This window comes from Euprymna scolopes, chromosome 5 (genome assembly GCF_053919585.1).
Source record: "Euprymna scolopes isolate OS-2025 chromosome 5, ASM5391958v1, whole genome shotgun sequence".
NCBI classification, from domain to species: Eukaryota; Metazoa; Mollusca; class Cephalopoda; order Sepiida; family Sepiolidae; genus Euprymna; species Euprymna scolopes.
The window spans coordinates 176180546-176205293 of NC_136486.1; the positions used below are offsets into that span (position 1 = coordinate 176180546).

Sequence of the window (24748 nt, forward strand, 5' to 3'; positions counted from 1 at the left end):
GTGACATATGTTGCCAGTTTTCCACCAAACAATAAAATTTATGTCGGTTCATCCCGGGGAATCCCTGATTTAACTTAACTCTTCCTTTCAGTGAGGTTGGCCACTGCTCACTGGGCACACAATAAGGCTTAACAGTTAATACAAGCATAGTTTCCTGGCCTTCTTCAGTGTTTTGGGAGTCTTAATCTCCCCCTAGTGGGGAGCTCTACCGCTCCCAGAGGCGGTCACGCCACAGTATTGTATAGTAGCTGTTCCCCAGTAGAACTTTACAGATGAATGTCTGATGACATTCACTTTTTACTTCTTTATGGCAGTACGTGCATAGAGAAGCCATGACTGCATCTTAAACTGCTATGGCAAACTTAAGCACAACTCGCTGAGTTTCTTATGTAGATGTGGTACCAGTTTTGCTATCCTCTGTTTTACATTTTGTTAAGGACGTTCGAAATTGCATTTTCATCATAAGATGCATAAACGTGTGCATGTTAAGATCTTGTTTTTTATTTAGATTTATGTTTCACTGGCTGGAACGAATTGAGAACCTCTGCGTTAAACAAGATTTTTGAACAACCCTAACCTCTTCTTTTAAAGTGATTTTACTGGAATATTATTTCACTAATTTCTTTTTTTCTGGTAAAAATTAAAATTTTGACCTTCTCTTCAGACATTTCATAGGAGTTGCGAAGAAATTTCAAAATCGTTGTTTGCCTAAAGCTGACAGTTACCATCAAGTTTATATTTTGTAAATACTTCTATTTATAGATGCTATATTGCTGATAATGAGCACTTTTCATCTTAAGAACATTTCTGAACTCTGATATATATATGCATGCATGATTATTGGTCTTTCATGTCGAAAACCTTTTATATGTTGAATACATTTCACACATGCACAAAACTTTATATGAAATGCTGAAAGTGTAAATGCGTTCTGAACATTTGTAGAAAGGCAATAGCATACGAGGGGCATTCAATAGGTAATGCTACATAACTCATAGAGATATAAATCATTTGGCATGCAAAATTTAATGAGATTAAACAACTGGAACTGGATCAGTGGTATTAATTATTGAACGCCCCTTTGTAGGAACACTTTGCCAAGTACAGATTATTATGACTATTTAAAAATAAATATTGAGCACTATTTTCACTTCCAATGTTCTGAATTCTAGTGCAGTATTTGATGCTAATGATGATTCAATGCCTCTTCAGAGATAATTTCCATCTCATCACGTTTATCGATTGTCATTCACTCCTTATTGATAACTTCTCTATGTCGCTTTTAATACCAACTTTGAAATCTGTCCTATTTTCCTTCCTACTACTTTTTTTCTCACATGAGTTTTTCCATGCTGTATTGTTATTTTCATGGCAGATGTTCAACTTAGCTTCTATCTGTCTCCCCCCCCCCATAAAACATTCATGGCAAACACTCGCCTAGTTACAACCACCAGCAACTATTTCCTTTATTCTCTATCTTAACTAAAACTCAACAAAAATTCCACGAGCAAAGCTTTTTTCTAGATTTTACCGTCATTGGATACTTTACCTTCCACCAGACTATCCATTCACGTGTAATCACCTTTTTCTTCACCATATTCCCTCTGTTTCACTTTTTGTTAACAAGTAAGATGTTTGACTTACTTGTTTCATCAAATACTTTTGTATGTAAAATCCAATCCCGCATTTTGCTTATTCCTACCCTCTGATGAGAAGGAAAGTATTTCTTTGAAACTCTGCGGATTACAGACTATCTACTTATTTAGTGTTCCCTTTTCAAATTAAATGTTTTTAACTCTTTTTCAAAGTGTTTTTTTAACATGTTTTATTAACTATTTGCTCTTATTATAAGCTCTATCTCCTATTTGGTTTTATCGAGCTTGTACATTGGTTGAGATAACTTTATAAATATTAATTCTTTAATATTTATAATATACTTTAGTTTTACCATCTTGGATCATTTTGGTAAATTTAATTGTAATTTTTATTATATATATATATATATATATATATATATATATATATATAAATAAACATAAGCTCCAGATGAATTTGTTGAGCTTTGCATCATCCCGCTAAGTCTCCTCTTAAAGAATTGATTGTATTCTCTTCCTTTAACTACCCCATATATATATATATATATATATATATATATATATATATATATATATATATATATATATATATATGCTTCCTTCAGTCTTGACAGATTGGATGAAACTTTAGTATCTTTAAGCTGATTGGATAGAATTCTTTCAGTTTCATAGAATCTATAGATTTTGTATTGTACTCGTATTGAATTGATGCCTCAGCATTGGTGGAAGGAAGCAGTTTTATCTCCTTTGACCGAGCTCAATTCAATCAATATTTATTACTGAACGCCACGGCCTCATGAGGAGCGCCATTCTGGCATCAAGTAATGGCCACACCCACCACGTTAAACTTGATTTTGTTTCAGATAAATTGGAATATTATATTTGAAACCACAAACCTAGAAAATGTAGAAACCATTTGATGTCTCCAGATGAAATGTTTATAGAATAACAATTACGAATGTAGTGATGTTTTGAAATTAAATGCATTTTATTTTTTTTATTTTCAATTTCAATAAATATTTGCTGAATATTAATCTGGATAAAATTGTTGCTGTACATTCTGTTAATTTACTTTACAACAGAAGGGAATTTTGATTTGTTTCCATCAATTATATATAAAACAGCCTGAAAAAATATGTCTGTAAAATCTGTTTTAAAAAAGTTTTAAACATAGAAAAACTGTTATAAATGTAACAAAATGATCACCCACTGTGGGCCAGAAAATAAATATTATTGTGGGGAGTGGTAAAAAATCTTAGGCCTTTATTTTTTATTGTGAAAAAAAATGTTCCTGATCAAACTTTAGTAATACTAATAATGTCAAAGTTAATTTGTAATGGCAATACGAAAAATAAAGAACAAAAAAAAAAATACCAAAAAAGGGTTTGTGTGTGTGTATAACATATTTATTAAAAATCTATTTATCATGTATGCGACCATTAACAGTCCAAATTACCCCTGAAAGTAATTAAATATTGTATTTATAACATCTTTTAATGTATATTTTTAGCTGGAATTGGTAATTCCCCCAAACATACACACATAATTAATCCCCAACTCAAAGAAAATATGAAAAGATTTTTAAAAATGTATGTCTTTTTAAAAGCCTTATTTAGTCCGGAAATGGATGATCATTTTACATTAAAATGATCCCTTTTGTAAAGTTTTTTTGTGTTGTATTTATTTGTATTATTTTGTGTGAATTACCATAGATTGCAGTTCTCTAAAATCAACCAAGAAATAATCCATGCATAAAAAACAATCGAAATCTTTGAATTGAAGAACAAAAAACTAATTTATTTTGATTCGTTTGTGCTCTGATTAAAGAGAAAGAGTATTTTTCCAAATCGCATCTATTCTAAAAGAACGATGTACTCCTTCTGATGCGGCACATTTAGCGTTTAATGGAGTTTATATCTATTCTCATTTTTATATAATTACCAAAACCTTGTTTATAAAAAACAGAATAAAAGTTAATCTCCATTTTCAACATTATTAAGGTTGCTTATGGATTTAAGCTTGTTAGGAAGAGAAATCTACCTTCTGTCTTGATTTCATAGGAAAAAATAGGTTGAGATCAATGGAATTCTTTATGTGAAGGCATTGTATAATTTAATTTTGTCATCATCGTAAAGGGTTGATGCTTTGTTTTTAAAACCGAATTAATCATTAGCAGGAAAAAACTGCATGAACCAAATTTTATTCATGCTAATAACATACAAAAAGAATTAAAAAAAAAAAAACAGAATTAGGCTAGTTAAAATCAAGTATCTGTATGTTTGACATATTCCTATTTTGATCTGGTTTTGAAAATCTGACCAACATTTTTTTATAGATATTTTTTGCAGGAATGTAAAAAATATTTAAGGAAATTAATTTGTATAACTTTAGTTGTTGAAGTGACAGTGGCCACCCACTCCTAACTAAAACTGGAAATTATATTTTCTGAAATTTTTTTTATTTAACATTAAAAAAACAAATCATTTCTAAACAGTTGTGTTCATGAACATGTGGTTTTGTTCAAATGTTTGCATGTGAATATTTCTTTTGTTCAGCAAGTCCCTACCCTATGTGCACCCCATCCTTTGTCTTCACTTGCTACCCTAACCCTAACTTGGTGCTTTTCTTGCAAAATATATTTTTAGATGAACGAGAATTTAGTAGAAATAAAAGCCCTTGCTACTAGCAACACTAATATACGATATTATCGAAGAATTTCTGTTGAAATGAATACGGTTGTGCCAATGTTTCACGATGAATCGAATCCTGACATTCCTGATTTATGGAAAATGCTTTTGTGCATCATTGAGTTTTCTTGGGGTTTTTAGTCTCAGCTATTTTCCTTATGATTGCCTCGAGATTAAATGAAGCCGTTCGTTAGTGTAGCTTCGAAATGAAAATAACTGCAAAAACCAAAACCTGAAACTGTGCGTGCTTCCCTGTTGCTGGTTTCAGGTTTAACAAAATTCGTTGAGTAACAATTCCCAAATATTCAGAAGACAATACCATTAGTAGAAAAAACAAATGTATGATTGCTATTTTTATGTCAGTAGAGGAAGAAACATAAGTTTCACAGAGAGATATCGGAATTCACATCTCAAAAGCATGAGTTGCATTGAATAAGCTGCGGTCAGTATGGATTACAACGCTAACTGATAAACTGAAAAGGTTTATCAGTTCAGAGCAGTGGTGGGGTGTGTCCTTGTTTATGGTGTTACAACCTGGACACTCACCAAAGGATTGGAAAGAAAGCTAGATGACATGTACACTAGTATGCTACGAACAGTGTTAAATATATCTTGGCAAAATCGTTCCATGGAGCAGCAACTTTATGGCAACCTACCTGCCATATCACCATCAGGGAGCGACATCTATGATTTGCTGGTCACCGACAGAGTAGCAAGCAAGAGCTGCTGAGAAATATATTGCTGTGGACTCCACAGCATGGATGCATGAGCATAGGACAACCTAGATCCACGTACTTCCAGCAAATTGCACATGGTGCCAACCGTGATCCTGAAGATCTAAAGCAGCTGATGGAAGACAGAAGTCTGGAGAGAGAGAGAAAGTCGCTTTGGTTTGGGCAAGGAGCCCGGCCAGATAAGATAGAGGAAGAAATAAAATAATTGAAAATGTCTAAGGGAATCCAATGTGTTGAATAAATATAAAAATAAAAAAAATCAAAATTCTAAATAAATGCCAATGAAATGTTAGTACTGTAAATAATTGTATAAAACTTTTTCCAATTATCTTAAGTAGGACAACCCCTGGAGTGAATGTGGTATTGTGGTAACAGATATTTCTAGTTAAGAGTAGAATAAACAATTTTAAGTATTGGAGACCATCACCCATTAGCCTCATATTTTTGAATGGCCTTGTGCCTAATTTGTTCATAATGTATTTTTATATTTTGTGCAAATAAATATTTCAAAGTTCTAAATAAAGTGTAGAGAAAACTAATGTGTGCAAAAATTACGTCTTGTAGGGTTCAGCTGCTGAATGATAAAAAAAAAATGACGTCCAGTTAATTTTATATTCACCGATTGTGCAAACTAATGTGATTTCTTGCCGATCATATGCAAATGAGATGTTGACGGTTTGAATAAAGTCTGTTTTTCAGGAACGGTTTATTCAGGTTTTTGCGTAGCAAGTTTTGACAACAGTATGTCGGATCTTGAAGTCACAAGTTTTGACAGCAGTGTTGGATTTAACCCCGAACATTGTTAGTTGAAAGTGCAGATTAATTAACAATCTGTTTGGGTGAAAATGTAATATAAAAAAAAAAAGAAAAAAGAAAAGATAGTTTACATTTTTAATATATGTATATTCAAGCATGTCTGATTGAACACGACAGAGTTCTTTTTTCCGATTTTGTTGGATATCTTTTCAATTCAAGAATATGGCCGAACAATAAATTTTGGGCGCCATAATATACAATATTCCAGCTGAAATAAAAAAGACCGCTTGGCGAATCGAAAGGATATCCAACAAAATCGGAAAAAAGAACTGTCGTGCTCAATGAGACATGCTTGAATAATGACTTGTTGCCAATATTGTTAGAAATTTTTTTTTATTTTTAACGCGCCTCTCTTTTCTTGGTTCCTTGTTATCCGAACAACTTGGTTAATTTTGAGAAAGAATAACACAATAAAATTCTTGTATTTAAAATAACGTATATTTACAAGTAAAGGTTAAAGTTTCCAAAACAGTTGTTCTGGAGGAGTTTCTGTTTGTTGCAGAAAAAGAGAGTAATTTCTGAGAAGTGCTCGCTGTTAATCTTTTTTTTTTCTTTTTTATTGTTGCAAGCAACTCCAAGTAATGGGTAATTTGCATAAGTGGCTTTATGCAAATTACCTTACAAAGTTTGAGTACAAATAATTCTAACACACTCCCTCCAAGAAGATTGCAATACGTTTATGGCAATAAAAACAGGAGGAGAGATGTCTCTGAAATATATATAAAGAGTTTATAAAAAAATAATTTGCCGTTTTATTTTTCTATATCTTTGTTTTTCATTTTTTTTTTTTTTTAATTGTTGGATGGTTGATTTTTTCTTTTTTTTTTTCTTTGGTATCAACCTTTTTAGGTCATTCAATGCCAAGAACAATTTTTTTTTTGTTTTTAAATAGGAAAGTTGAATTTGTTTAATTATTACAGATAATCAATATTATCTTTCAGCATTTGATAGAATTTGGCAGAGGCTTTGCGTTTGGGTCTAGTCCTGAGTTGATTGGACACCTCTTCATTACTATTACTATTGCCTAATTGCAGTGTTTTATCATTAAGTCCTTCACTAGAATCATTTTGGAAAGGCTTACTGATAGGTTCTTCCATTCGAGTATTACCTTGGGGACATGATATTTCCATAGGGTATAGGTTAGAAATGGAGTGATACTCTGTTGCCCCATTACCTTGCTTCAGTTTAACAGCTCGTATTTTATTGTCAAACCCTATTACATTTTCTAAAACCTTGCCCAGCATCCAGGAGGGTCTCGATTTAGTCGTGGATTTGATCAATGCGACATTCCCTACTTTTATTCTATTTTCCCATTTATTTTGGTAAATATTCCTGCCATGTTCTCTTAAACTTAGCAAATAGCTTTCATACCATAATAATTTAAATTTTAATATTATTTCTTCTTGAAAATTTAAAGTTTTATTTAATGAGTTTGAGTCAGGTTCTTCCTGCCAAACCTCTTCCTCTTCAGATTTTAGAACTAAAGAGGAATTCCCATATATTCTCAAAAAGGAATTAGGAGTTATAATTTCAAGATTAGGAGAGCTTAATCTATAAGTTAAAGGTCTAGAATTTATAGCCAACTTAATATTTGACAATGTTGTTAAAAGTTCAAAATAGCTAAGTCTAGATCTTCCTATGACCTTGAATAGACAACCCTTAAGAACTCTTATCAATCTCTCCCAAGCAAAATATAAAGGGATTTTGATATGTCGGATATCTAATTTCTCTAGTTCTTCCTGAAACGTCTTTGACTGTAGAGAACTTTCAAGAATACAACCTGCCTTTTTAAAGGTTTTAGCGTTATCACTGTATAAAAATTGAGTTACAGAATACATGTTGCAAAATCTCTGAAAGGCCAGCATAAAATTTCGGGTGGACATATCGGGTAACAGTTCAAAATGGACTGGCCTTATGTTAAGGCAAGTAAATATTAAAACAAACATTTTTACTGTACTTCCACCCACTTCATTCTTTACCCACAAATGACCTGTGTAGTCGATTCCCACATGATTGAAAGGTTTCACTAAATTGACATGATGCCTAGGCATATCCACAACTTTAGGATATTTATAAGCCAAAGCATTATACTTTTTGCAGGTTGAACAATTATTTATTTCTGCCTTTACAACAGTCAAACCTTGGGGAATCCACACACCTTGCTCTCGCAAATAATTTAATGTGGTACCTATTCCCATGTGTTGCACCTTAGCATGGCAATAGTTAATGAATAAGGACGTAAATTTATTTCTTTTAGGCAATAACACAGGGTTATATACTTCATAGTTGAAATATAGGCATTTGCTTATCCTCCCTTGAGATCTCAAAATTTCATCAGAGTCTATGAATAAATTTAAATTTGAAACCAAAGTGGGGACATTTTTATTACTTTTGTCCAATGATTTCAAAAAGTCAATCTCCTTGAAGAAATGCTCATTCTGTATTAACCTTATCCAGTACATTTTTGCTTTCTTCAATGGATTAACACCATTTTTTTCTTACAAAACGGTTTGAACAATAAACTTGTTATTCTCAATAATTTATTGTAATCAGAATATTTTTCAATGTCCAAAATGGCAGTTTTTGTTTTAATTATTTGATTACAATTAACATTTACTGTTCCCTTATGGTCAGGTGAAATACTCATTAAAGGGTATTTAGGCCAATTTTTAAATTCGTTGGTAAGCCAACTTGGTCCTTCCAACCATAATTTTCTATTTCTTAAATATTTATCGTAAGATATTCCCTTAGTTAACATATCAGCCGGATTTTGATCTGTATGAACATAGTGAAACATTATTGGTAGTTTAAATTCATCCTCAAGAGCTTTTATTAATCCATTTACTTCGGATATTCTATTTTTAACAAATTTAGATTTTACTTTACTTTCTTTTGTGATTAACCAATTTAAAACTACTTGAGCATCCACGCATATATTAATAAATTGAAACTGAATATTTTCATAAGTTTCAATTAATGTTGGAAGACATTTTAATGCCAGTATTACTCCCATTAGTTCCAAGGTAGGGACACTAAGTTCATTACCTTTCCTTAACGGGGACAATTTAGATTTAGCAAATAAAAACGAACTTGTTTTTTCGTTTGAGCAGGCATATATTACGAACCCATAAGCTTCTGTTGAACTATCACAGAATATATGTAAGCCATAAGGTTCATTATCATTAATTGCAGCTCTTGGAAAAGACAACTCTGGCAACATTTCGAAATCTCTAGTTATTATTTTCATTTCATCACTTATTTCTTTAGGCACCTTTTCATCCCAATTTATATTTAATTTCCAAATTTTTCTCATTAATACCCTGCCTCTTATGCTTACAGGCAAGGTAAAATTTAGAGGGTCATACACTTTGGAAATCTGTGAAAGTACTAGACGCTTTGTGTAAGCTTCCTTTAACGTAAAAGGTGCTAAGCTTAAACTATCCTTCTCAGTGTTGTATCTATATCCCAACACTTTTTCATCCTGACAGCCATGTTCTACCAATCTACCTTCAGCCTTCATTAGGTTTCTTAATTCATCAGAATTGGAATTCCAAGATCGTAAGGTGAAGCCTCCTTCCTGCATTCTAACAAAACATTTTTTATACAAATCTTGCATTTCATTTATATTGTTGCCAGTTACTACTAAGTTGTCCACATAAAAGTTATTTCCCAATATTTTGCTGCATTTATCCTGAGGGTAAGACTTAACATGATGGTTCATTACATAATGGAGTATAAAAGGCGATGATGTATAGCCAAATACTATCGTTTTATATCTATAACAAATAAGTTTGTTTTCTCTTCTCCAAAAAAAAAACAAAACCTATTTTTGTCGTATTCACTACTTAGTTTTATCATTAAGAAGGCCTGTTTAATATCTCCTAACATCACATATTTGTTGCTTCTGAAGTAAAGCAACAACTTCAATAAAGAACCCATTAAATCTATACCCGTATAGGCTGCTTCATTAATTGAAGGTAATTCCTTGTTTGTCTTTAACAAACAATTAAAGACGGGCCTTATTTTCGTTGTCACTTGTTCCGCAGTTTTTAAAACGGGTCTGTGGGGAATCCACGTATATTTATAGTAATTTGAAGGATTAACTTCTATTTGTTCGATGAGTCCATCTTCTAGTTGTTTGCTGAAGATTGCATCGTATTTTTTAGTTAATCCTCTTTTATTTAAAAAGTTCATTGTTCGGTCTAACACCTTGAGAGCTATGAAATGGTTTGATGGAACTTTTTCGATCCTATCAGGATACCAGGGCAATTCTATATAATAATGCCCATCGATCTGTTTTATTCCTTCCCTAAATTTACTTATTAGCTTGTTGTCAAAGGAAATAGATTCTTGATCATTGGGCCTTATTCCCATAGATTCAAGATTAAAGAGATTTTCTAAGCCGTTGTCTACTTCACTGTCGGATAAAATATTCTCTAAGGGATTGAAATACGATTTAAGGGGATCCATTATTAGGTTAATTACTGTTTTATTATTTTTTTTTTATTGGTTTTAATTGAGTGTTAAGCAAGTCATTTCTCTCGGCTGAACTGATAAAATTGAAAATGTTTCCAATAGGAGCTACCCTATCATCTATGATAAAGTTATAACCACCCCCTATCTTTTTTATGGAAAAGGAAAGATATTGAATTATGTCTATCCCCATGAGCATATCTATTTCAATAGTGTCGTGTTCTTTATTTAAGTAAAAGGACTCATCAAGCAGATTTACACCCTGTAATTTTAAATTATTAATTACATCTTTCATTCCGTGCATCGTGTAATTTATATTCATGCTTTCGTCTACTAATAGCGGAACAAAAAACATTCTATTCTTTAATTTTACACCAGTAGACATTTGTTTAAATTTCTTAACTTGCCGTCCTAAATAACTATGTATCTCATGCTCTGATAAGAACAACTCATTATAATTTGGGGATAATGCTAGAGCAGCTTCTTTTGTTATAAAAGATCTTTGGCTGCCACAATCTATTAAGCACCTAACTTGTCTTTGCTTATGACCACATTTTAAATTTAGGGTCATAGTAGGTAACATATTACAAGTGTTCGTATTTTTCAAGGCGTAACACAAGTTTGTTTGAACAGCCTTTTGAGTAGGACACAAAGAAGTTACATGTTCTTTTTTTTTTACATGTGAGACACGGAAACTTTAAGAACCCCTTTTTTCCATAGCATTCTGATTCATTATGACCTGAACCAGCACATCTGGTGCACAAGGACAGTTCTAAGATTCTTGCTAGTTTAGCCTCATAATTAGGATAAGTTTCACACTTTCCGAAGTAGTGTCCTTCCGAGGAACATAGCTTACACACGGATTTTTTTATGGCTTGTACTTTGAAATTTTGTACCGTTGGTACTTTATCTTTTGGGTTTATTTTAAAACTACGTTTAAAGTCATAGCTACTGAATTTTTTTTTATCCTTAGCAATATTTTTTACAGTTAAAGTCCGAGTTAGAGTTTTTAAAATATCCCTATAGTTATCAAATATTTGCTTTAAGTTGGGATAATTATTATTAACTTTATTAATTCTTTAACAACTACTTTGGGAAGTTTAGTCATAATAATGTGACTAATTAGAATATTTCCAGAGAACCCTCTTCCAAAAAATCAATTTCATATTGTTTTAGCTCATATAAGTAGGCCCTTATTTCTGATATATAATATTTAACATTCAAATATTCTGGACTATATTCCTCACCAGGTTTAGCTTTTAATATGTTTTTTTAATGTTTTAATTCTGAACAAGAACCAAATCCTGTTTTAGATTTGATTTTATAAACTTTGAACCGGATTTGAATTGTTCATTGTAAGATCTTGAGTCAATAGATGACCTGAAATCTACATTTTCTTTTAGTATGTAATAACGGGCAGAGAGCAGGATGTTCGCCCTGCAATGACGTTTGACGCTGACACGGAGATATATCTACAAGGCTACACCCAAACGAAGACTTCGCTGTTTGGTGATTTCCGCGTCGAATTCGTTGTTCACACTCGTTGGTAATTGGGGTTTTGTTTTATTTGCATGATTTAATATTTTAAAGAAGAAAAAAAAAAAAGGTTGTTTTCAATTGATGTCCCTGTCGTGTGCTTCTTAAGTTTCACATGTGAACTTTTATTTTCCATTAACAAAACACGATCATCAACGTAACAAATAGGTATTGTATTTCGTCTTTAAATAATCCTCAAAAGTTGAATCATCAAAAACTCAAACGAAACCTGTTCACCGAATTAAAAACTTTCAATAAAAGTAATTTCGTTGTACAAATATTTCTTTAAAGAGTTAAGATGTCAGTTTTTAATAATAAAATCGAAGCAAAACATAAATGTTATCACTTTCTGCACCCACTTAAAAAAATAAGATCGTCTGATCGTTAATACTAACAATTGAGAAATAACTTGTCTTAGAGTCTGCCTAGAATTTAGATCGTACCCATTTTGAAACAATTTGTTTTGAACTTGAATACATCATAAATTCTGTTGTGATCGACTTAAGGTGACGACAATCATTTATTTAAAGGATCTTTAGTAGATATTTAATTTTATAGTAAAAACTGTTATTTTTAAAAGATGTAAATTGTAGTAGTAGTATCGTATGGAGTAGACCTCTTTATTGCTATTTTTTAGCCAGTCTGAGAAATTGTCTTCAGATAAATGGGCTGTTGTGTAGCTTCCTTCTAGTCAGGTGACTGGACGGTGTAGGATTAGGTGGTCTGTATTCTGGGGAGCTTCTTTGTACTTTGGGCAGATTGAGGAGTCTATTCGTCTCCACCTGCACTCCTGCAATGTCTTGTTCTGATCCGATTTGCGGTTACCCACTGCTGTTTAATATTTATAGCAAAACCTGGAAGGCACGAAATTGGGTCTTCAATGATGCCCCCCCCCCCCATGAGAATATTGTTTTTCCATTCCTTCTTCCATGTCTCAACTGAGTTGAAATTTTTTATTTTTGAGCTGTTCAAGGACTTTCGGGACTGGAGTCTGGAGGTATCTGGGGTATCTTATAAAATTTATTGGATTGCTAAGTTCTTGGTGCCCTCAACGTTTTGACTCCATTTTTTTGAGTTGCTTCTTCCTTCATTATGTGGAGTGGTGCAAATCCCTACATAGTACCCCAGTAGTTGTTGCCCCTGATAGTAGCCCCCTACACCAAAGTGGCAATTTGCCTTGTTTGGGGTGAAAATGTAATAAAAAAAAAAAAAAATAAATAATAAAATAAAAAATTGAGCTTGCTACTGGTAGCCATTGTGTTGGAGTTGATCAAACATCCTGAGGTAATATGCATGCTCTCTCAGTTTTCTCAATTGATCTGATGTGTTGGCTCAGATCGTGCTGGGGTGCAGTATTCTGCAGCAGTGTAGCAGAGTGCAACTACTGTTGTTTTGACGACTCTTTGGGAAGCTCCCCGTCGCATAAGTTGTAAGAATAAAAAAGTTAAAACTTTAGTTTTATTTATTAAAAAACGAATTCAACAAGTTTGTTTTTATGTTAAGAAAAAAGACTGCAGAGAAGTCACCGTCCGGATAGTTTAAGTAAGTCTATATCTATGCTTACTATATTTATATCTCTGTCCGGCTATAATCTTGACAACAAAGCTCTATAACTAGATCAGAAGACTTTCCTTGTGTAAACTTTTACAGGAATTCAATGGCATATGATGCAGTTCTTTTTCTGTTTTCTATTTTTTTCATAAATTGATTTTATAAAAATGTTTACAAATTTATGTACTTTTAGTTTCTCTTTCAAACTTATTTTATATTCTTCAGTAAAATTCAGATCATAATGGAAGAAAATAGAGGCAATTGTCGTTCTTGTCCCCCCCCGTTCCCATGTTTCTGTTTTTTTATAATGTGAGTCATGCTTCTAACTTGATTCTTTTTATCAAAAAGAACAGTTGCACATAAATATTTTATTTACACCTTTTTAATTAAAAAATAGATATTTCATTCTTTTTAATTCGTTTAAAATCATCTGAAGGTTTTTTCCTTTTTTAATAGAGATACATTTGCAATTTATAAAATTTTAAGAAAAAAAAAAAGCTTTTAAGATTTACTGTCGTTTTTACTCGCTTATTCCTGGGATTATCCAATAAATAAGCTGAAAAATATAGCTTAAGGTTGTCTGAAAATCCTTTATTAATGCTGGATTATGTATTTGAAAGGATTCGTTTTTAAGTCAGGAAGCATATTTTAGTTTTAAATCTTGTAATGTTCACAAAACTTGTAATATTTCTTTTCTATCTCATTGATGCATGCTTCCCGGTTCAAAATGAAAAAAAAAAATGCTTTTAAAAATTAACTGCTCAAATGATTTTAATCCAGGTTTTCTTTAAAATTATGAAAGTGAATTGAGTTTTGTTCGTGTATCTCTTTGCCATATTGATTTTCTTTCTGTCTTACGGCATATCAACCCTTGTTGGATTATTTCATATCAAAGCACAATACTTCCTGTATACCATGCTACTATTTTTACCCATAGCTGGAGGGACATTTCAGGTTCAGACATTTCTAAAAAGTATTAGTGTGAAAATTACCCCATAGATTTGATAGGAATTGAACTCTTCATAGCTGAGTCTGCAATAGTATCCTGTGGCCAACCACGCCCCCCCCCCTACACACACGCACCTTGTTGGAATGTCTACTTCATTTAATCTAAAAAAGTAGCAGAAGTGATTAAGAGCAGTCATCCATCTTAGAAAGTTCTGGGATTTCGTCACTCTTTCTAGTCGGATGCTTCTTCGTTTACATCAGTGATCTTTAGTATCGTTACCCCCCCTCCCCCCAACAGGGCATTTTTGGCTATCCTTTCTTTCACTTTATCGCCATCTCTTCCTATCTTTCGCTTTTCACTTTACATTTTTGCTCTCTCTCTCTCTCCCTTAGTTTTCTCCCTCTTTCTCTCTCCTTATTCTTTCTCTCTCTCATCATTGTTCGACCTCTCCCTCTTGAGTGATGCTGGTTCCTTAATTTCCTTATTCCTCATCGTCATAAAAATTGTTTTACTGTTCTATTTTGACGAAGCTGACATTGATCATCGCAGAATATAAAGCAAAAAAAGTTCTGAACAAACACGTGACTACGTCGTTACCTCGTTACCAATATGGCAGAATATGGAATTATGGTTTTAAGCAAGTTGAAATAATGTAAATTCTGCATGAGAAATAATCTGCACAAATTCGTAAAGAGGCTCCTTCAGTCTTTGACAGACCGTGGATACTCACATGCTTGCATGTTAAATTTTTGTGGCAGGAGGTGCACAATCTCTAACTACACCGCTCCCTCTTCTGAGTCGACTTTGTTAAATACCAGTGGCAAGTGGAGTGTATGTATAGGATGACTGGAAACAAATGCCGAGATAAGCGGAGAGCACATACAGCGTCTAGAATTCCCAAATGGTTACCCATCTGGTACTAACCAGGCTCAACATTACTTAACTTTGGTGATCTGACAAGAACCGGTGTGTCAACGCGATTATGCCATGTGTGTGTGTATGTATATATATATATATATATATATATATATATATAATATAATTTGGGGTGGAGAGGGCTTCCATAAGCCGTGGTGAAAGCAACGTTTTTAGGAGAAGCAAATCTCTGATTTAAAAAAACCATAAAGCGGGAGACCAGTACCCGCATTAAGCTGGTCTGCAGTTTAACTTGTTGCTGGCTATCTTGCTCTTGCTTATTGCTGGATCTCAACATTTTGAACTGAGAGTCTTAGCTGTCGTACAAAGCTAAAACTCTGTAACCTCATCAGGCATTTGGGCTCATGAACTTTAAGTGTCTGAGGGAGTGGCACTCGTCTGACAAGACGTTGCAATCATCATATATATTTATATAATGATGATGTTGATGATGATGCCACTGCTAAATTAGAAACGTGTTCATATTAACAGATTTAGTTCCTTCTTATCCAATTGTAGGCAGGTTTCCATGACTTGCATGGATCTGCCTTTGGTGGCTGCTCGAAAGTTATTGCAAACTTATTTAGAACAGCCTTAGTTTATTTTAATCTTTTGTTAATATTGAAAAAATAAAAAGGATCAATTCTTTCGTGATCATTTGAACCCAGAAAGGAATGTGGTAGCATTAAAACTGTTGAGTAAAAAGTCATTTCTGGCTTTAAGATTTTTAGCAATTCTTTATGTATTAAAAGATTGAAAGTTTTGGAAGCAATTTACATCATTTTGTTGAGTCGACGAGATAACAATCGACCGTGTAACTAATAAAGTAGATACAATGCAAAGTCTGTAACAGCAATAGCAAAGAGATGACGAACACACAGATGATTGGTTAAAGATGATAGAATCGTGTTTTATTTATCACACCAAATAAACTGTATCTACATCGCTCAAAGCGAGAACAGCGTCTCACAGTGTTGAAATTCACCGTCCATGAAGTGGATGGCGTACCTCAGGTTGGTCCGGATTGTGTACATGGAAAGGGCAGCCTGATGTCGACGGGGTACTGGACGTAGATGGACTGAAGCTAGTAGCTAGAACTGTTGGCTGAAACTGCTGAAGTTGCAGGAGTGAGCTGGGGCTGGAGTGCTAGGTTGTAAGGGGAGTTTGTAGCAGAGAGTGGTGTATATTGCATTCAGGTAGTTTGTGAGTCGTTCTAAAGGATAGTTAGAATCACATTAATTGTTTGGTAGTTAGCCCTGAAGAGGGCTGTTTGGATACTGTTGCCGAGTCCCTTGGCCAGATTATGTCAACATCGGGATTTGGGTGTTTGATTTTTCCTGAACTATGCTGAAGATTTTTGTGGAAAAAGTCGCTTGTTTTATGAAAAAGCGTTCAGGTTACAGGAATTGATTTGTTAAAAATACAAATAACTAAAATTAATCCCAGATCGGATTACTTAGAGTCAAAAATACCTGCAGTGTTTATTGCCATATTGTATATATTAATTTCAGTCGAAAATAAAGTCAGTTATTTTTTTGTTTAGTTTGCAAAAAATGAAGTTTGTGTTTTTTTTTTCTTTGCTATTGAAAAAGTCATTGCTACTTTTAGCACGCGTGGTTGTGATGTGTACATAGGGTGTCGGTCACGAGTCTATCTCTGCAAACAGGTGTATTCCTGATTGTAAACAAGATGGGAGCAGTAACCTGACACACGCGACAATTTCAAAACTAAAGATTAAAACAAAATTGCAGTTTTATTACAATTTGATTCGGTTAAGAATTTCGTAGCGAAACGATACCGAAATAATTAAATTTTACTTTCAAAATCTTATTTAAAATAATAGTAATTTGGTATAAAAAAAAAACAATCAAGAAACAAACGAAATAAAATGAATAAAAAATTAAAAAAACAAAAACGAATCCCAAATAACGATGAGTAGCGTTGAGTTTCATCAAAACATCGGCTGATGTTATCAAATCGCTTCATTGATGTAAGATTAAAAGTATGAAGTCAATTTATTGCAAGCTGAAATAGTTTCCTCGATGGGAGGGGGATTCTAAATGTTACAAAAATAGCCTTGTCGATATTCCCTGATAGTGGCACCTCAGGCGACCAGCAATACCAATCTCCGGTCAAAGGGAGAAGTAACGTCTTGGAAGCTGGCTTCATAGGACCGAACCATGCTTCATTCAGACAAAAGGGGGGAGTCTGTTGTGAGAATATACCGGAGAATACTCCTGGCTATGTTGTTGCCGTTAGCTACCTGGAGAATTAGCCACGCCCACTTCAACTTGATTAGCAGAGTCTTTTAATCTCGATGCCATAAGTTATTTTTCATTAATATGGATATAATTTGGATTCATTTACAATTGGTATTCCTATGTACTCCTTGCTACTACTCCGTTGGATTTTAACACTGAACACCTGCAGATGAGTTCGATTGTTTATATTTTGTAAGCTTTTTATTTTTATGAAATCCACTTGTAGAGAATCGATAAATTTATATTAAATACGATTACAAACTTTTTCTTTTTTAATCACGAAGGCAAACATTCGATCATTTTAGTTGCTTTTCTCTTTTTGGGTGTAGCAGCTTACAAACTGAGCTCCATTGCGATTGCACTCTGCTTAAAAAATAATCCATTCACTCGTTGGCTTTAAATGTTACTCTTAAAATATGTGCAAGAAGTAGTAGTTAACTATCATCGTTATTTCGTCGGTAATTTATCAGTTGACAAGATTTTCATCCTGGGCCCCCAAAATCAACTGGGATTAGACCATCCCTGTAATGATCCTTTCCCTGTTGATTTTGTGGTGGGAGATCTGTGCAGGTCCACCTTCCTAGGCCTTGCTTTCTCTCTTTGAGAAAGAGTTATTTTATTGCTAATCACTTGAAGCGTCCTCACCGGGTAATGCCGACGGGGCTGGCTAGGCACTTTTTGCAGGTCAGTGTGCCCTCCTCTGGGGAGCTTACTTCTCAATCCTACTTTCCGACCCTGGTCTCGTAAGTTCTTTCAGTGGGAGCGAACTAAATATCAAGTGTCCCAAAATGCTTTTGACGTTTGGCAAAGTTGTAATTTCTGTTTGGTTGATCACGAACTCCTCCTAATGGTTTGGAGATACCCCCTCCTCATAGTTACATATATTGTGAAACTACATGATTAACAAATTCTTGTTGAGCCGTGCTCTTGCATAAATAAGCAATGTCAAAGCTTCTCCATTACCGATAATCGCAGTGGTGTCTCATCGACCAACGGACACTCATTAATCTTTATCCTCGAGTGGCCTTTGGATAAACCATGACACTGCACTAGCAAAAATTAAAAAAAAAAAATATATGGTGCAGTTCATATTGATAAATACTAGTGCTACCATAGTGTTCCTCTTCTTTCGGCTGGCAATTTCAGCTTCATTAACTCTTATCCTCAAGTGGTTCTTTGTCTCGATAAGCAGTGACCCAGATAGTAAAATAAATAAAAGTATATTTCATGTTAATCAAGAAGGGCGGAAGCAAAGTTTCGCGAGATCTGCATTCATAAATAGGAAACAGGTACAGTTGTTTTTTACTTTATCTCATTTTATAATTTTTAAGTTATAGAAATTAAGAATACAAATAAATGCTATAATGTTCACAGCATGAAGCTGATTGCATGCGAGTGTGCCTTGTGAGAGTTAAATAAAAACTGAATTTTATCGAAAATTATTCTAATTAATGTCAATGTACCCCCCCCCTCGCCAGTCGATGCTAATTACGTCATTTGATCACCCCCTACCAAAAATTAAATATAATAAAATGTAAAATAAAATTAAAAAAATCTCCTCGGCTGGATGCAAAAAGAACATATGATTTTTCGGTACTTCTTCAGTATACGGACGGCGGCCATTTTCTTCTTCTTTTTTTTGTACGTTTCGCTAAACTGCCGCCAGGTGGCGCTTCTAAGTCAAAGAACAGGGGACAATAACTCATACTTTTGGTGAAATTCTTCGGAAACTTTATCTTAAAATGGATGTCAATTTCCTGAATATATGCGATATTGCATTGTTGATGTCGGACACCCTGGAAACAATTGACATTTTGCGGGCTAATAGATTGTTGTCGACCACGGAGCAGTGTCAATGTGAACAACACATGTTATTGCAAACCAGTAATAGTAGTAGTGACGGATTCTGCGGGATATGTTGCTTTAATTCGAAAAATGGTTCATTAAAATTATTTGTTCAAAAACAAAACAAAAATCAATTTTACTTTATAAAAATTCAATGTTGCTTTAGTTCAAAAATTGTTTTATTAAAAGCGTATATTTTCACCCCAAACAAGGCACAGTGCCACTTTGAAGTAGGGGGCTACTATCAGGGACAATTTGCAGGGGTATTATGAAGGGAGATGAGTAGCCATATGTCTGTTCACATTACACTTGAACTTCTGCATGTCAGTACAGTTCGGAAAGCAGAATCCCGGAAGGGATTTCCAGTCTAGCTGTTCTGGGGAAGAAACTATTAGAGTAAAAGGCTTTCTTACATCTAGGGATCTCTGTGTAGGGGTGGGATTTAGCTGCTTGTCAGATTTATCAGGGGTATTTACATCGAGGATGTAAAAGTGCTTGCAGTTCGTCAGAGCATTCACCATTAAAATACTTGTAGAACAGACAGGAGTGCAACATTTTGTTGATGGTAAAGAGGCTGAAGCCTAGATGATAGGTCTTGAACTGTCAAGTTGGCAACTCTCTTTTGGACTCTGTCAAGGAGTAAGAGACAAGGAGCTGATGCACCAGCCCAAATGTGACAACAGTACTCCATACATGGGCGAATGGTGGCCTTATAGAAGTACAGGATACATTCAGGCATAAGTAACTTTCTAGCACGGTAGAGAGAGCCCACCTTCTTCTCGATTCTTCTAAATGTTCTTACAATTCTATATTGATACATTTTTATGCAATGAATGATTTGTTTGCAAATATTTTTGTGCTTGGAAAAAAATCTTGTTTGTTACTTATTTGCCGTGTTATTTGACCAGAAGAAATGGGAGTTATCGCCCCCCCCCGCCCCATGGCCGTCGTCCATATACTGTAGAAGTGCCGGTAAACAACGGTTAATCTTGCTAGAATATAAATAAAATCACGATTTTTAACCGTTACGAACAATTTTTTTTTTTTTTTTTGACAAAGAAATTAAATTTGGAATTTTCATTTTCTTTCTTTTTTTTTTTTTTTCCCCCCTCAGTCAATAACCTAATAATAAATACAAAAATCATGAATTTATTAAAAAACAAAACAAAAACAAACAAACAAAAAGCTGCTTTTGACAAATATGTGCCCGGCATCAATAACATATCCGGATATTATACTCCCTCCTTCTCTTTAAAGTGGACATGGTCAGAAGAGCAGATAATTCCTATTTCAGTCACGTAAATTATTTAGTGTAAAATGAATGGTATTTACTTAAGTCAACATTAATCGTTAAATCAACGACTTGTCAAGGTTTTCGGGTATGCTTAAAACAAATATCACATTTAAGCTTGAGGCAGCCAAGTAGTTTTTTTTGGATCCACTGTAATCCCTTTATGTTTTCACTGGCAGCCATGTTTTTCCCCAACTTAACAAGTACTAATGCCTATGCATGTTACAAGACTCGTCCATGGAAATTTCGTCCATTTTTTGCATAGTAGGAAAACTGGTTCATTATTAAATAAATCTCGATTGAAAACACATTTTATGACCGTTTTTGTTTTTAAAGGAGAATACACCCCCCATAATATTAAAAAAAAATTTTTTTTACTTGTTTACTGTTAAAAAAACATAATAAAATCGATTTTTCTAAGTGTTCGTTTTCTACCTCGTTTGCTAAGTTTTTAGTGACTTAACTTATTTTAAAGCGTTTATTCAGTTCGAAAAAGAGACTACACACTTTTCTTTTTTATTTTCTTTTTTTTTTTTTTTTTAAATATTTATACTTATTTACTGTTTTAAATTTTTAGGGAGGAGGGCTTTTTTTTTTTCTTTTTTTTTTTTTTTAACTATATCTCCCTCAAAAACAAAACAATAAACAGCAAAAAAAAAAAAATAAAAAAATAAAAAAAATGAGAGATTCTGTAAGACATTTTCTCACCTATTTTTGCTCCAAGACAGTGGTAAAAAATTAACGCAACAATTGCGACAAAACATCCCTTTAAAATTCGACACAAATTTTATTCTTTCTTTATTGAAAAATGGAAATGCTCGATTTTCCTCTGAATACTGAATAGAGCTGGTAACAGCCTCGAAAGGTAATAGTTCTCTTATCTTCATCAAGAACTGATATTCGGGTACAGCACTGTTTAAAAATCGGATTAATTGCAGCCGTTTGAAGGGGGCTGGTATGATGCCTTCTGATGAAATTCTTGGTTTGAGTCGACATTACAGAAGTTCATAATTACTGTTCATTTAAGTAAAAAGCCATTAATGACAGGTTGACAATTCTGACCTTAAAAACCTCTCTGGAGACATATATAATAATAACAGTCTGATCATTTAGGCTTAAAAATAAAGTCTCAAGGAGACGAAGGGTAGAGTCGCCCAAATGCCTCATATACATAGAGTTGAGTTCCATGTTCCTTCTTCATCGGCTGCATGTCTGGAACTGCCTGAAGAGGGAAAGGCAATCGAAAAGGCCCGCCAAGCTCACCGCTAGCGGTTAAACCCATTGACCCTTTGATTGATCTTAACAAAGACAGCGGGTGTCCAAATCTTATAATTGTAGACTTTCTCACAATTCTTGAATAACGGTAGAATTTTTTTGTTTTTGAAAGATGCATTTGGTATGAGTTTGCCATAGACGAGTCTTCTTAAATTCTAAAAGACCCCCCCCCCTCATGTTAAGTATGGCGACGGCAACTGAAATTCATGAAGTAATACACTGGGAAAAATGTCTTAATATTTAGAAAACTACATGTCTGCTCCAAATTTGAATGTGATATTCGTTTTCAGCAGATCCGAAAATCTTTAAAAGTCGTCAGTTTAAAAAGGTGAATGTTGAGTTTCTGTTAAAGTAAAAAATTACCAAATCAGTTGCACACTGAATGTGTTGGTGAAAATAAAAACAAAAAACAAACATTAAAAACATTAAAATATCAAGTTTCATCACGTGGAATGTTGAAGATGAAAACTCAATCGGCAAAATATTGTCGCTGTCGTTATAAACACGTCTAGAACGACTTGATTCGATCATTAAAAAAAACCAAAAAAAAAAACCTACTTAATTTACGTGGTTTTTGGAATACGACATCTTCATTGTGTGACGTGTATATACATCATAAAAGATTTTTCGGTATTTTCGTTTTTTTTCTTTTATCAAGTCAAATTCTTAATATGGACCAATTTGTTTTAAGGGTTCGTTGATGATTTTTAAATGCTCGGTATAAAATAATTTGAAGTCGTATTTAAAATCGTAGTTGAAAAAAAGTTTTATTTGCGGACTGTTATCCCCATCCATCTTCATAGTTGTTATTTTTTCACTACGATTCGGCCAACTATTCCTCTGGCCTTCTTCAGGTCGTTAACCACAATGGAATAGGAATGCTGAGTCTCTTAACTGTATCCTCAGTAATTACTACCTTCCATAGTTGTTGTTGTCTCACCACGTTTTGGCCAACTAATTCTATGGCCAGCTTTGGGTAGGATTGAAACCGCTATCTTCAGACAATGCTCACTTGGAACCGTAGAGATTCAACGTCTCCAAAATAAATAATATATAAAAGCAGTTTATTTTGGTTTTTGTTTTTGTAACCTGTATAGGTTTCCAAAATTTTAAAAAGCCTATAAATCTGTCAATTACGTTATCCAGTCGTGATGAAAAATGGAATTATTTGAAATTCAAGAATTAAGATTTTAGTATTTTTTGTATATTCTTATTTAGACAAAAAAAAAAAAAAAAATTTTGTTTGATTTAAACATTTTTTAACAATTTCATTTAATTATTTTTATTTATTTATTTTTTCAGCGTTTACGTTTTTAAGCGAAAATTTGGTACTTGATTTTTTTAATAATTTTAATTAAAACAATTATTAAAAATTAACATATTCTGCTTTTAATATGATAAATTTAATAGTTTTATCTTTCTATATAAATCAAAATTTGTTCAGAAACATTGGATTTTAATAGATTTTAATTAGTTTATAAAAAAACATCAACTTCATTTTTCTCGATGTTTTTAACTTGAAAACTGAACTTAGCATTCTTGGACTTGTTTACATAAAAATGGCGACTATGTTTTCCTGACGAGTTTTTACTTCGTGTTTTACGTGTCCGATGAAACTAGCTATAAGTTGAGTGTTAATTTTTAAGGTGCTTTGTCTAGATTGGTGATCTTAAGTCAACGCATTTCAGGTGAAACCATTATTTACGCACTTACGTGTCATTTAGTATAAATTAGAAATGTATGAAAAAAAAAATGATCAAAAACAACAAAAAATAGAATTTATCGAATTATCGAGTCTTATCGTATGGTTTAATGTGGAAAAGTTGTGCGACCAATTCAGTATGACAACGTGAATTATTTATCTTGACTTAAGTACATTTTTAAACAACATAATTGTGTATATTTTTGGTAATAATGCATCCAGTATATCGTATACTTAATCATTATTTGTAATTTTTGGAGATTATACTAATTCCAACATGACAGGTAAGTATGGAATGTTTCCACCTGAAATGCGTTGGTTTAAGAGATCACTAATCTATCTACACAAAAATCTTTTTTTTTATTTACTAAAGTATTTTTAAGTAAAAATAAGTTGCCTTTAAATAATGTTAAAAATAATATTGCACTTAAAATAATTTAGGTGACTAAAATAGGAATTAATATAGGACACCATTGCACAACATGCCGTGCTCGTTTTTTTTTTTTTTAACGGAGAAGTGGCAGGAACAGGTTGTTCTTCTACAAGTGTTGGGAATGGAAGAAGAAGAAGAAGAAGAAGAAACTGTTCGCAAGCAACGCGCAGTTCTGCCTGCTGCTTTGTTTGCAACGACCATCCTCATCCTCCCTTCATCTATTCATCGGCTTGCGACATAATAAAAAGTAGCCGGGGAGCACTTGTTGTTCAATCCTCGCCTTTACTTCCGTCTAAAGCTAAGCCTTATTATTTTAAGCAGATGTCGTGAGAGAAAATAATGCATTATTGCTTGGTACTATTTACAGTAAAATAGGTTTCGTTTTTTCTGAATATCTATTTTTTTTATGAAAAAGAAAAAAAAAAAGAAAGAAAAAAGTTACATTAAAAAGTAAAAACAGTCGATTATTGTATGTTTAATCTTATACGCGAAAAATGCCTTGATGGGTGAATCTTTCATACGGAATTTCGAATTTAATCTAATTTATTTAATCTACGGAGGTAGATTGTTCTTGTCCACCAGGCAAAAGTATTAACCTTGCATTATTCTCGGTTAATATCGCCTGTGGTAAAGATTGAACTTTTAACCTCTAGAAAAATAATCCAAATATTATTTTTTTCTCTTC

At 33.3% G+C, this 24748-nt stretch overlaps 1 protein-coding gene across 7 annotated transcripts in view; it reads left to right on the forward strand.

The window, feature by feature from the left end:
- Nucleotides 1-24748, forward strand: part of LOC145277048 (uncharacterized) — a 337642-nt gene that overhangs the window by 47664 nt on the left and 265230 nt on the right. The window contains exon 1 of one of the 7 annotated variants that reach the window (XM_080128693.1): nt 11719-11851. The exons of the other annotated variants lie outside the window; for them this stretch is intronic. The gene's annotated coding sequence lies outside the window, so the exon portion shown is untranslated. Of the gene's footprint in view, nt 1-11718; nt 11852-24748 lie in introns of those variants that run through there. 7 annotated transcript variants of the gene reach the window in all.